Below are 13,194 nucleotides of genomic sequence, written 5' to 3' on the forward strand. Positions count from 1 at the left end.
CATCCAATAACATCACAATAGCCACGCGTATCCGTGAACTCGGGCACTCGAGCACTCGACCCATACTTCTTCCTCCCTAGGGTATGGAACGTAAAGCAAGGGGAGGATCGAGTACGAAATTGGCTCCGGGTGTGAAATTATTTGCTCGTCGATGCACGAGCGGATGGCCTCTTTCAGCTACACACTGTACATCAAGCGAGTCGTTACCAAAGATAATAATGAACGTTAAATATGAAACGGCGAGCACAATAGCGCCTCGTTCGCCTCCGTTCACCCAACCCTTTCATCCTTCTTTCTTCTCGATAAGCCACGGCCAACTTTCTCAACCCCGCCTCGTCTGCTTTTCAAAAATTCGTCCTCTGCCACGAAGATAATACAAAAGGTGTCTAAGAGGTACGCTTCCAGTGTCCACGTGGAAAGAAATAACTTGCGGAGAAATAGACAGCCTCGTCACAAAGGCTTGGATCGTAAACTCGAGAACCTAAGAGCACTCGCAGACCCGGACACGATTTCAAGGCATAATTCCCTGCTTGGAGACACTTTCTTGCGATTCTGTCTTTGCTACGCCAGCTCTATTGTTAACAACGCTCGAGAGCACGACTCGCACTTTCTACCAGGACTTCATCTACCCTCCTCGCGATTCCTGAGCCTCGTCGCTGATGATTTCCGCGAAATCCATCGTTAGAACTAACTAGACTGTTAAAATCGATCTACCGGCGAAAGAATGACGCTGATTTATTTATTTTATGAAACTGATCACTCAGAATCAACTGTAGAATTCTAATCGTTTTACAAATATTAATAAATATATTGTTGCGATGACGAGATGTTTTTCTATCACACGAAACTACCCCTTCCGAGCGATTGTTTGCGCGATATTTGAATGAAAGAAGATCTCGAGAAGTCGTCGATTACAAACCTACGAATTGTCTATAAAATACATCTGTTATAATTTTAAATATACCATTTAGTCCATTTAGTATTAATTTATAATGAATTCTCCGAACATCCCTCTCCTCAACAATATTAACAGGTCCCATCTCCGAGTGTTTGCTTATTCGCAAACACGTGAAATTGCTCTTTTGGTTCGTGAACACGGGACTCTTAATTCGCGATAAATCGTCAGTCTCGTTGTACGTGTAAGTACGTATCCACCTACAGTCACGTCGAGGGTTACGGGGTGCCGAGTTATGGAATACAGGGGGCCCTCACCGGCGAAGGGAGTACGAGAAGCCGGTATGAGTTACGACTGACCCCATAAATCGCGCTCGGGTCACCCGATAATTGGCGGGGCCCAATTCTCGCACCCAATCAGCACGGATAGCCTGATGTACGATGACGTCACGTATTATCGGCGATTTACGCGGGAAAATTAGAGCCCTTGCCATGCCATCGATCCCTGTTTACGCGTTTCAAAGCCTCCAACGAAATGAAGATCGCGTTTTGGATATGATTAAGAGACTTGGCTCGGAGATAAATGTTTAATCATTTCATTTCTTTTTTGAGATTGTAATTGGTTGAATGTTGATTTAGATGGTAATTATTAAAAATAATTCTGAATCGAATATACATAGTTGCTTTCCCAGCACCTTACACATTCTACAATTACAACCAACTGAACTCCAGTGGCAGTATCCATTCCAACTCCCACGTAATCGGGTACTTAGTCCAGTTAACTACCCATTTTCACCTACAAGCACGTCAAAGGTTCCTCGAACGAGTTTCAAGCGTTTAATCCTCCCAACCGACGATCAAACAGATACAAATGACTCTCAACTTTCTTTCTTTCTTTCTTTTGTAACTCGGCTAAAGTCAAGATCAGAGCGTGTACAACTTGTACGTGCGACGATTAGAGCTGTGACAGCAGTTTAGCGGTCGTCTACGAAGCGGAGAACAAGACGATCCGCTAGGAAACACAGCGTCGTAATGCAGCTCGTTCCGCGGTTCATAACAGGCCAAACCGCTCTCGGACATCCGAGATGCGACATTACGTCCGGTTGCTGCCAGTTGCAAACACACAACGAAGCGTTATTACCGTAATACGGACAGGTGGCTGGCCGCTCGTGCAACAATCGTGTCGCGGCTAATTAGTAGACTGATTGCATGCTCGGGCGATTAGCGGCCGTCCTGCTCCGAGATGTCTTTCTGCTCGGGACGGAATCGTTCCCGGTGAATTGCCCGTGCTCGAACGTAATGGAATGGGGAGGAAAATGCTTGTCGCAATTAGATCTGTTCATCATTCACAACTACAACTGTTTTTCGTTTCTCGCGTTTTGCACTTGCTTTTTTCATTCGCCTATCTTTATAGGGACAGGGGTTTGATTCGCTTTTCCATTAAAAAAAAAATATTGTTTCTATCGTTACGATGGTTCAATTGGTTTTTGTTAAATCGACAAACGAGAGGCACGATACCGAAAATGATCTCCGATGGCCTCGGTGGCCAGCCAGTTAGAAAGTCGAGGATTCATCGTAGTTAGAGAGACAAGGGGAGCGGTTACCAGCCGATTCGTAGAAACAAAAAGGTTTCACCGTCTCCGGACGGTAAGTAATGGGCGGTTAATTACGATCCGGTTCGAAATACGCTGGCATTTCGATGGGATTGGACGGCTGTAGAGAACCGTAAAACCGCGCGCGTTCGCGCGCCGTAGAATTCGCCAAATGACTTCCTGGTTTCTATGCGTTCACCGTTAATCGGTACGGTTTTACCGATAAACGTTCGCAAAACTTCTCGCTTCTGCGAATCGCCGGGAAAAATGACGGAGATATACGATACACACGCGGAAATACGCAATCTAACGTAACTAGGGGCTGATCGTTTGGTGCGTACCACGAGGAAGTGTTCTCGTGTTCCAAAGATTGGACGAAACTGATTGTTGTTTAAGAAAAAGCATCGCAGTTGACAGCGTTAACGACCCGGTTAAATTTCAGCAAAGAATTCGTTGCAAAATTGCTCGAAAGTTTCCCTCCAGCAGGGAACGTCTTTAGAGAGGAACAGATATAATTCAATTCGACATTTCAATCTCATTTGTCACAAAGATTTGAATAATCTTGTCTATAAACACCTTATTGTTTAAGAACACGTTGTATAATTGCTACAATAAATATCACTTGCAAGACAGTTTGATAAATGATGCCTCATGCTTTTAAACCTAGACTCCCACTCTGAACTAATAGTTTCAAAGATATTCAGCCTTTGATTTGCAAGTCAATAACTCTCTGTGCAGGTATACACGTTGGAGAATGATCGATATCTCAGGAATTCGATCTATCAATAACCAGCAGACCATCTTACAAATTACTTTTACTTTCGATGATAACAAAATTCACCCTTATGGCAACCCCTAAGATTAGAATCTACTCTTCCACCCTTAATTCCCTACTTCCATCCTCATCGTACCAAGTTATTTCTATCCAACAATTACTAAAAGGAAAGAACGAATTTGAAATAAAAAAGGAAAATCGAGTGCTTCCGTGCAATGGATTACACGCAGAAGCGAAGAGCACATCCCGAGGACGTAAGTACACTGGTAGGCAATTTACGGTCTCAATTTGCAGTTTGTACACTTCTAATTGAAACTGCGGGTTTCGGCAATCTCCGTGTTTCTCATGACGACAATTCAACGAGCCCGAGAGCATCTATACGCGGAGTTCAGAGTATCCGCAAAGCTGGTGGCAGTCGGCGACCGCAGAACTGGCCTATTATTCCCCAATGACATCCTCATCCCCCTTTCCCCTTCTGCCTGTCATCGCGCTCTTCGTCAACTTCTTCCTGGGACAGCTGCAGCGGTGATCGCGTATAATGGAGGCTGCGAATCGTTTGAAGGAAGCGACCACTCGTTTATTGCACTCGAGTTCTAATCTTTCCCGCGGCTCGAACGAGATTGTCCCGACCACGGTCGCGTCAAAGCCCCGCTCGTTTGAACCGCGAGATGAGGAAAAATGAAACTCTGTTTTTAATGGCGCTTTCTTGCACTTCCGTGCTCTGATCTATAGTTATATCCTCGGCTTCTGATTATTTTAAGGTAGATTCGTTCGAAATAACTTGAATCTTATGAAAGCGAACGTACGTCGGATGCGTCCGAGGAGGATCCCGAAAATCGCGATTTTCGTTGGCCCACCGTGGAGAGCACGTAAGCGTAATAATCCTTTAACGCGTGTGCTCGCTAGGAATGCATATTTCGCCGGTGGCTCGCCCACGCCAGTCAGTCGGTAGGTCCGATTGTTCTCAGGATATATCCTGGGCTGGTTTGCTCGGCTGGTTAGCCTAGCTGGTTAGTTCTCTGCCCAACCTTCAGCCTGGATACCCAGCATAGTTCGCCTACAGGTCCTCTCGGCGGTAATCTCTTCTCTGTTGGCGACTCGAGACGAGGAAAGAGGAGAAACGTAAAAGTATCGTCTCCTTCCTTTGTCTCGTTCCTTCGTCTCGTCATTTCGCACTGTTCGCCCCTGCCCGTCTCGTCGCGAGTCTTCATCTTTCGCCCGGTTTTCCTCGCCTCCCGCTCCACCGCCGGCATCGAGTCTCTTTTCTCGCGCGATTCGCGTGTGACGCATCGTAGCCACCCTGAGAAACGCGCCCACGCGATTCCGCTTCGCGATTCCTCGCCTGCAGGCTACACCTGCCGTCTTCGACGCTCTACCTGTACCGGGTGATCCCGAAATCGAGCCGAAACGAACCTGGTTACACGCCTCTTCCGCTTTCGTTTCTTTGATCTTTAGGCAATTTTCAATTTTCTAATTTCGTTCAAATCGTCCAAGGAAAAATTAATCTACATTATTAATAATCAAATTATAATAAAGGAGCCATGTCAAACTATAGTGTACCCTGTTAAAATTTGAAAGTTACAGGTCAGAAATACGATGATCCTCGAATAAGGAGTTCACGAAGTTTCGGCGAACGGCCTACGGAGTCGATACCGAATGCAAAGCAAACCAGACGACCCATGGAGGAGAGAGAAACGGAGAAGTTCACAATACGCGTAATTACAGGTTACTGCTCGTTCTCCGCTGACTCCGGAGGCTGTTTGCCGCGTGCGTGCACGTCCAGCGAAATTTCTTCGTAACAGTAGGGGGAGCACGACCCACTTGCTTTGCAAAGGGGCTGGTCCGCATCGACTGATTTATTGAAACGTTCCTTACCGTGACCGACTACTAAGTACTAATCTTCAGAAAAAATTCTATTGCTGATAGATTGGCACTACGTCGTCAGGGAGGATTATTAATATTTGAAAAAAATGAGAAAATCATGAATCTCGTATAATTAAACGTAGGGTTAAAGGAGCTTTCTTCTCGTCTTTCATTCGCAGGACGAAAACTCGTCGCGTTTCAACGACCAGGATCGATGATATCGACGTAACGCCTTAAAGAATTATTCGCGGCTCGGTATCGTAAATCTGCTCGGTTGAGACATATTTTATTGCCGCCACGGCTACGTATGGATGGTACGCGGTCTCGCGCGCCGTGAGTAAAAGCTCTGCTACGGAAATATTAATGCAACTTCATCAATCACCCCGCATAAACAGTGGGGGCAAGAAAACGATTTACTACTTGCGATCTGACCGGCCTACCGACGAATGTATAGCAGCCAGCACCACGCTACGTACACGTTCGCGTCTCTGCGCGAAGAAACTCCAGGCAAACGCGTCCACGGAACCGACGAACATTCGTCAAAATCTTTCATCGCCCGCGAGCCCAGTCAGCCAACATTCCCACAGACGTTGCACGCGCTTCGAACCAGATCAAATTGAAACTTTACGTGCTGTTTACCTTTCAGGGAAACGCTGAGCAAATCAATGCACCGTGGGAGGTGCTCTTCGCTGGTTAAACGAGTTTTCAAACGAATTGCAAGCAGTTTCGAATTTTGAATAGGATATGATTTATATCATTCTGAATTAATTTCTAAGTGTATAAAAAGTAAGCATTGTATGGAATGTCTAGGCAATAATAAAATGTCTGGCGTTTTTGGACAAAGTATGAAATGTCAGAATTATTTTAATATTATATAAACTTTTCCTAGGTATTGTAAGGATTTTGTAAAATAATTATTCCAAAAATGAGTAAAATAAGAAAACATCTTAAAAGGTCTTTAATTCAGGGGAAAATTAATATTGTTTATATCAGGATTTAGATCAATATTGCCTAGGCATTCTGCACCGGTAACATGTATTAATTACAAAATTTCGACTCACCGGAAGCTGTCAGGGGCTGGAACCTTCAGGCTGCCTCTCCTTCACACTAGAAAATAATAAATTTATAATTAGCAATAGGAACTATTTTATTGTATAATTTAAGACTAAATCAGTTTTGAAGAATAAAATTAGTACACTTGGAGTACCATAGATAAGTGAAGAGATAGAATGATCATCGCTGTCAACAATAAATGAAATATGGAATTTCTAATAAATGCAATAAATAAAAAAAAGGAGCACAGATACGTTCGTTTTATAAAAGAATGAGTCAACGAGTCAGCGATTTCGTTCGTTCTCAAGCGTCTGACCGGCTCGCGAAGCGGCAGGACGTGCGTGAGTTTCACCGAGCCTGTATTCCCATGGGGTCACGCGAGAGATTTCTGGATTACGATCCAGCCTTTTGATAGAAACTTATATGGCAAGAAAACGGATGGCGTATTCGGCATTAAGGAAGTACGTGAGTCTAGAGCGCACGGTGGTTATGGGTGCGTTTCAGTCGCTCGACCTGCGTCTCCCTTCGCTCTCCTACTCTTTCACGTTTCCCTCTTTTTCACGAATTGCCTAACGTCGTCCTAAAACGGACGATGTGCTTCGTTGGGATCTGATGGGCCAGCGAAACGCACGCATAATAATCTTTCCAACCCGGTTAAACGAACGCTTTACATCCGGTCACTCGATACACCGGCTTCATTCGTGTTCCCTACGAGGATCTGTTCTCAATATTCCCACAAATGAATGATTAAAAACCGGAGAAATAATTAATTGATCGAATGTTGCGAAGAAGAAATCATAAAATCAGCTGAGTTTGAAAAATCATAAAACCTGATCCATTCATATTGATTCATCTCTCTTCTAATTAACAAATACACCGCCTAAACTCACACTCGCAGAACCTTCTTTTACACGAACAAAATCTCGTTTTCTATCGAGACACGATTGAAAAGCGGATTGCGCGGTAGCACATTCGATCGCATCGTATATCACCTGATCCCGAGTAAAGGCAATCGTTTATCTTCTCGCGTACATCCAATGAAATTCGCTAGGCATTCGTTAGAAAACGAACGCGGGCTCGTTCACCCGACGATTCGTCGAACGTTAACATAAACCTCGAACGCAGGATCGTTCTGCGTTCCGCGGCGAGTTACACGCGCGATATTCACAAGCGAGACGTAAATCATAGGACGAGGTTTCGTGCACCAGCAACGTAGCGCCGATGGAAGAAGCTGTACGCTTCTTCTCGTCTTCGATCCTCCGGCACGAACAGAGCAGCCCATCTCCAACAGCTAGAAACGGGCATCAGCTGGCTGACAAGGCGTATAATTAATCCCTAATGACGCTGGCATAAATCCATCTCGGTAGGCCGTTTCGCTGGTCGCCGCTCGCGCGCCGTTCCCTTTTGCCAGCGAAATCAACGCTAGCTTTGTCGCTGTCGTCCATTTCCCGCGTTATTTATGCGCCCATCATTGCGGACCGTGCAACTTCCAACGGTCGACACGTTGACCAACCACGGGAGGGAGAAAGGATCCGACGAGGATTCGTTTCAGGACGTTCGAGATCGTTTTGAGTAGTTATGTTAACGACTTGCGACAGACACATTTTCTTCTTCTTCGGACACAGTCTTTTTAAAATAAATTTGAAGAGCAAAAAGAAAAGGAAAAGGACTTTTATTTTTCTGATAAACAAACGAAATTGTGTAGAAAGCTTCGGAATTACATTTATTTTATTTAAAATATGAGGGTGGTTGGGGGTGATGTTTATCAAATACTATCCAGAAGATTCTAATGATTTTTCACTCACCCCATGAAACCAACACGAGATAACCGCAGAGTGTGTTCGGGTGACTTTTCCTTGTTTTTCCGATTTTACGATGATGTAAAGTTCGCGGGTGGAACAGCGATCGCTTTGACCGCGACCGGTGACCTCCTGCTCGACCGCTTAAATTACTCGACCGACAAAACGCGACGGGACAATGGAACGATAAAGCCGTTGGTTAAAAAGCAAGAGAGGCTATAAATCCCATGGTGATCTAGTTTACAGCGTTCCTATTTCTCGGCTACACGTTCACTGACGTCACCTTATTGTAATCTCGACCCACGTCGGTCACGTTGTCCGTCGATCGACATGGAAAAATTCTATGAAAAACAGCCGACTTTGATATTGATGAGCGCCAGTTGTTCGAAGAAATTATCTAATTAACATAATTGAATAACGATGAGAACTTAAAGCACTCGTGAAAATTTTATCAGCTGTCCACAATTAGAAGGAAGATTCTGTCCTTCGTATTAGAATTATTAGTGAAATTTTGCAATAAATCTTAAAGAAATAATTTAAAGTTTTTTTTTTAAATTAGCACGAGATTCTTTAGAATTGTTTTTTGTAGAATGACCAAATTGATTATTAAACTTGATTGAAATCTAAGAGCAAGGTTTTTACGATTCATAATGTCTAATTAAAAAAACTAGGTTAATTACAAACGTTAGATGAAAACGAAAAACGAGAACGAATCGTTGATGAAATATCGTCGAGGCTATTTTCAGAACACTGTGAATTATTTGGTTCGAACATAGAAGCAAGAAATAGTTGAAGCGAACTATAATAACCTCTGGCGACTCCAGTAACCCTTTCACCAATTAAACCTTCCTATGACTGAACACGTTCTTGCCTAATAGCTCGCTGACATAACCTTTCTCCCCCTGTTCCTTTCAATTTCTTTAAAAAAATTGAATGTACATTCTTAGATGAGTACTTCATAAAATGTTCTGTACAAAAGATCAACCGATGAACTTCTGCCCACATATTATGATGCACCCTGTATATCGCAATCAATACTCCCGACTTCGTTTCCACGATAGGTCGGTTCGTTTCAGCAACTGCACGTCCAATTCGGCCTCCCCTCGAGTATTTAACCATCACGAAGAACCAGAAGCTGACCCCATCGGAGCGCGCAACACGTGGGATAAAGCGAGGATAGCGCGCAAACGAACCGACGGTGAAAAGAGAGCGGGGAAAATGAAGCGTTTACCGATTCCCGGATAACAGGTCCTTCCTGGAAAGGATCGCCCTGCTTCTCCTCCTCGACCGACAACCGCGAGCGTGCGATGCTGTGTGTAGAGCATCCGAAGAAAAGGGGCGCTGAGAGGAGGAAAGAGGGAAAAGCCAAGGGAGCCGAGCGGATCCGCGGCTGTGAACTCCGCAAAGAGGGAACTGGCGTACCGAATTGATGCACACGAAACGGCATGCCCGGAATGTTATAATCGCGAACCTTTGAACCCAAACGGCCGAGACTCCCACACCAAGCAGCCGGGTCCGTGGCGAGCAGCCAGGCCCAGGTTTCCATCGTTGAAATTACTCGTGTTACTCTCGCCAGGCTTTCGCGCGGGTTCCTAGCTGATACGCTTCCACGAATACACGTCCTTGCATTTACCCTTCGTTACACCATCGCGAACCCCCGTGTAACCAAAATATTCTAATAATTATCAAACTATAATTATCTGTCTCGCGTATTACGATACTTTGCTTGAATATTAGGTACCTACATAAACGATTTTTATTAAGGAAGAACCCTTATTAACATGTCGGCTATAATTTTAACGGATTATAATTGGTATTATTAATATTAACTGACGTTAATAACAATGTTCTGTAAATTCACGTTAATAGCGAAGGGTTAAACGAGCACCACCGCCTATAATAATTCTCTCAGTACGTTTCAAGCGATCGATATATAACCAGATACGGGTCATAGACGAGCATACGAATGGAATGCAAAACGATCTGGAAAACGTATCTACGCGGTAGCACGCTCGATCGCCGCTAAAGGACACAACCGACGGAATTTTATCATCGGTTCAATATGAGCACCGCATTTACGGAGTTTCCGCGCGATGCCCGATAACAGCTGCGCCCGTAACCATTGGAAAGCGCGTCGCCGTAATTAGAAGAAGATATCAAACTGTTGCCGTGATGGGAAGAACGCGGCTTTCGGTTAATAGGATAGGAAAGAGTTCGTTGAGTCGGTGGTTCGTTAGCAATCGTGTCGATAAAACGATCGATGTCTCCTTTTCGGCCACCGTTTTGTATTGGATCATTTATCACCGTCGTGCTTTCTAATTCGAATTAAGTTTCACTTCCACGGAATTGTTCCCGTTTTAAGAGTATCAATTATTTGTACCCTCAGACGGCGGACCATGAAGAGAGGCACAATTTTAATTTAATTTTGTTCTTCATTTACTTAACTTTAGGTTAATATTCTTGAATCTAGATTAACCCAAGCTCCGCTGTTCAAGGGTTAATTGAGAAACTTTAATGCCCCCGATAGATGGGGCGTGAGAAACGTATCGGTAAAAAATAATAGGTGGACTGGAAGAAGCGAAAGGATCATTTCAAGAGGAGTCGAAAATTTCACGGTATCACAGTGTACAGCGAAGCAGGTAAGCGGTGTTCTACTCCCACAAATGCCCTACGGGAGTCCCCGCCGCCTTCGTTCCATTGCACGGACGCGGTGGGCGTTACGGTAATTAATTTTTGCCCGATAATTAAGATATCTCGTGCAGACGCTGAGATATAGCCCGCGGTATCGTCATTTTTCAGGCCGAGGTATCGCGTGTTCGTTCGCGCAACCTTGCAATTCCTGATGTCCTGGCCGAGCTGCTATTATGTCCTCGCGGGAACGATCCTTACGCTCAATTTTCCAAAACGATCGTATTCCTGGCTGCTGTTATCGTGACTTATGCTTTCCTTTCGCATGCTTTACAATATACGTTTTACAATCATTATTATTACTTATATTTTCGAATAATTAAGAAGTATAAAGGTGCACATTATCGTGTATTACAACAGGTGCATGATTTCAGCTTTCAACTTTGCCCGCAAGCATTATTAATAACCATCGCAAATCGCTATGTTAACGCAAGATAATGGAACCATAATTCTAGTCAAAAAATTCTTAACGATGCATTCACGCGTAACGCAGTAAGTTGCACGAATACACGGAAAAGTACTTCTCATCCGGACATTTTCATCGAGTTTCGAGTGGCCCGAGTGCAGTGGTTGAAAGCACGACAAGCGCGGCGGAAGAGGCCAGAGAGGGAGGGATCGAAGAAGAGGAAGAAGGAGCGAGTCGCGACGAAGAAACATCTGGCCCACGGTGCTGGTGTTTCGTGGGGATTATTAATTGTTTCATCTGCGCGCTTATCCGCGCCCGCTTGATCGCGCACGACTAAGCAAATACGAGAGGCGTAACCCACGTTGGTGATGTACGAGCTTAAAAGCCCTCACGACTGGCCGCGGAGCCGTTTTCTCCTTCTCTCCTTTCTTCGACTCGCGGCTAGCGACGAGCTGCCGCGAGAGGAACGAAGAGGGAAAACGATAGAGCCGAGGGGTTATCGTCTGATTTATAATTTGAGGCCCCGGCTGCTCCACCATGGAATACGACCCGACGTTTTCCGGTTCAGCAAACGTAATTGGTTGCCGGTACGATTGCAGATAGCCGCCGCGGCGCGGCGCGCCGCTTCGAAGCCCGCCAACTCGCTAGCTGTGTCCTGCTTCTCTTCCACGCGTCGTTATCTAGCGGAACACTTTTTCGCTGGCGACTTAAATCACGAATAGAACGGGGAAGGATCATTCGGCGTCGAATCGACCTCGGCAGCTGGCCTCCGAGCCGTTCGCATCGCGATCCTCCTCTTCGATTATTTTTCCAATTAGCCCGACGATTTTGCACGAGACTGCTATACGAGCGAGCGGAAAAGCGCGATCGCGATACACGCGCGACAAAGAAATCTCGAACGATGCATGGAACGAATGAACCGACCGATCTCGATGCTCCAGCTCGATGGAACAAGAACGCACTTCGTACTTAGACGATCTGTTATAACCGCGAGCGTGCAAGGCTCCGCATTTGTATCTTTCCGCGGCGTGGCCTCTTGAAACGTTAGCGGGAACGTCTTCATCGCGGATACGTCCGGTTGAATCGTGGACCAGGAGGAGCAGCGCGGCTCTCGACGCCGCATAAGCACGGAGGCAGAACGCTCGAGCACCAGCACACGCCCGGTGAATTATGGAGTGCAGCAACACCCACTTCCTGGTCCTCGAAACACCGACTCCCACGCATACTGATGGAGTCCCGGCTCTGCCAGGGGCGGCCTGATGGATCCACCGTCGCGTCATCCCTTCACCCCTCGAAATCTCCGCGATATCCGAGCAGGTCGGAGCCACCTTCGTTATTATCCGCCGAGAGATTAATCAATCGTACATCATTCACGAGCGGTTTTTCCAATTTACTATTCCTACCTTCGGGAATCGTGAAAACTCGCCGATGGGCGTGTACCTACGCGCAGAAACGTCGCGGGACGGTTCAAACGATATTTTCGTTCCAGGAATCTGTAGAACCGATTTACTTGCGACGCGGGGGACGGTAGACGGGGAATCGTAAGAACATACGTGATATCGAAAGGAAATGCCTGGCCGGACGTCGCGGAGGCGCCGCCGCGAGTACGAAAAGGGAGGAGAAAGGAAGAGAGAAAGAAGAGGAGGCTCACCGGCGCGGAGAGTGAATTCTGAGATCGGGCATAAATTGATATGCATCCAGCATTCGACATGTCGGTCGGATGAAAGAGGGAGCCCCGGAGACAATGCCCGTCGGCCACGAACCCCCTCGCGCATCCGGTGCGTTTTCAAGGAAGCTTTCGGAGCATCGTGACACATATCAATTGATTTTCACGGGCGCAGGTCGGCCACCGCTCCGTTCGACATATCGAAAGCGTGCAACAACCGCGTCGATTTCGTGCCACGAAATACCACCGGGACGAACGACGAAAGTTCGAGCGGACGGGTTCGACGATTTCTTTTCGACGGGATCCAAGTAATGCCTGTCGTTGGCATTGCGTACCGCCATCACGCGGCAGTTACTAATTTAATTACAATGAGACACCGATTGCACGATTAACATATCGTTAAAATACCGCGGCGCGGTAATTATACGCTTTCTAGGGGCACGGGTCGCGGCCGATTT

The 13,194-nt window shown here is 45.9% G+C and overlaps 1 long non-coding RNA gene across 1 annotated transcript in view; it reads right to left on the bottom strand.

The window, feature by feature from the left end:
• Nucleotides 1-6,112: 6,112 nt before the first annotated feature.
• The window catches only part of LOC117606897 (uncharacterized), a 70,458-nt gene continuing 63,376 nt past the window's right edge, over nucleotides 6,113-13,194 (bottom strand). Inside the window, exon 5 of the long non-coding RNA XR_013062356.1 lies at nucleotides 6,113-6,231. This is a non-coding gene — a long non-coding RNA (uncharacterized LOC117606897). The remainder of the gene's footprint in view (nucleotides 6,232-13,194) is intronic.

This window comes from Osmia lignaria, chromosome 2 (assembly GCF_051020975.1).
Source record: "Osmia lignaria lignaria isolate PbOS001 chromosome 2, iyOsmLign1, whole genome shotgun sequence".
NCBI classification, from domain to species: Eukaryota; Metazoa; Arthropoda; class Insecta; order Hymenoptera; family Megachilidae; genus Osmia; species Osmia lignaria.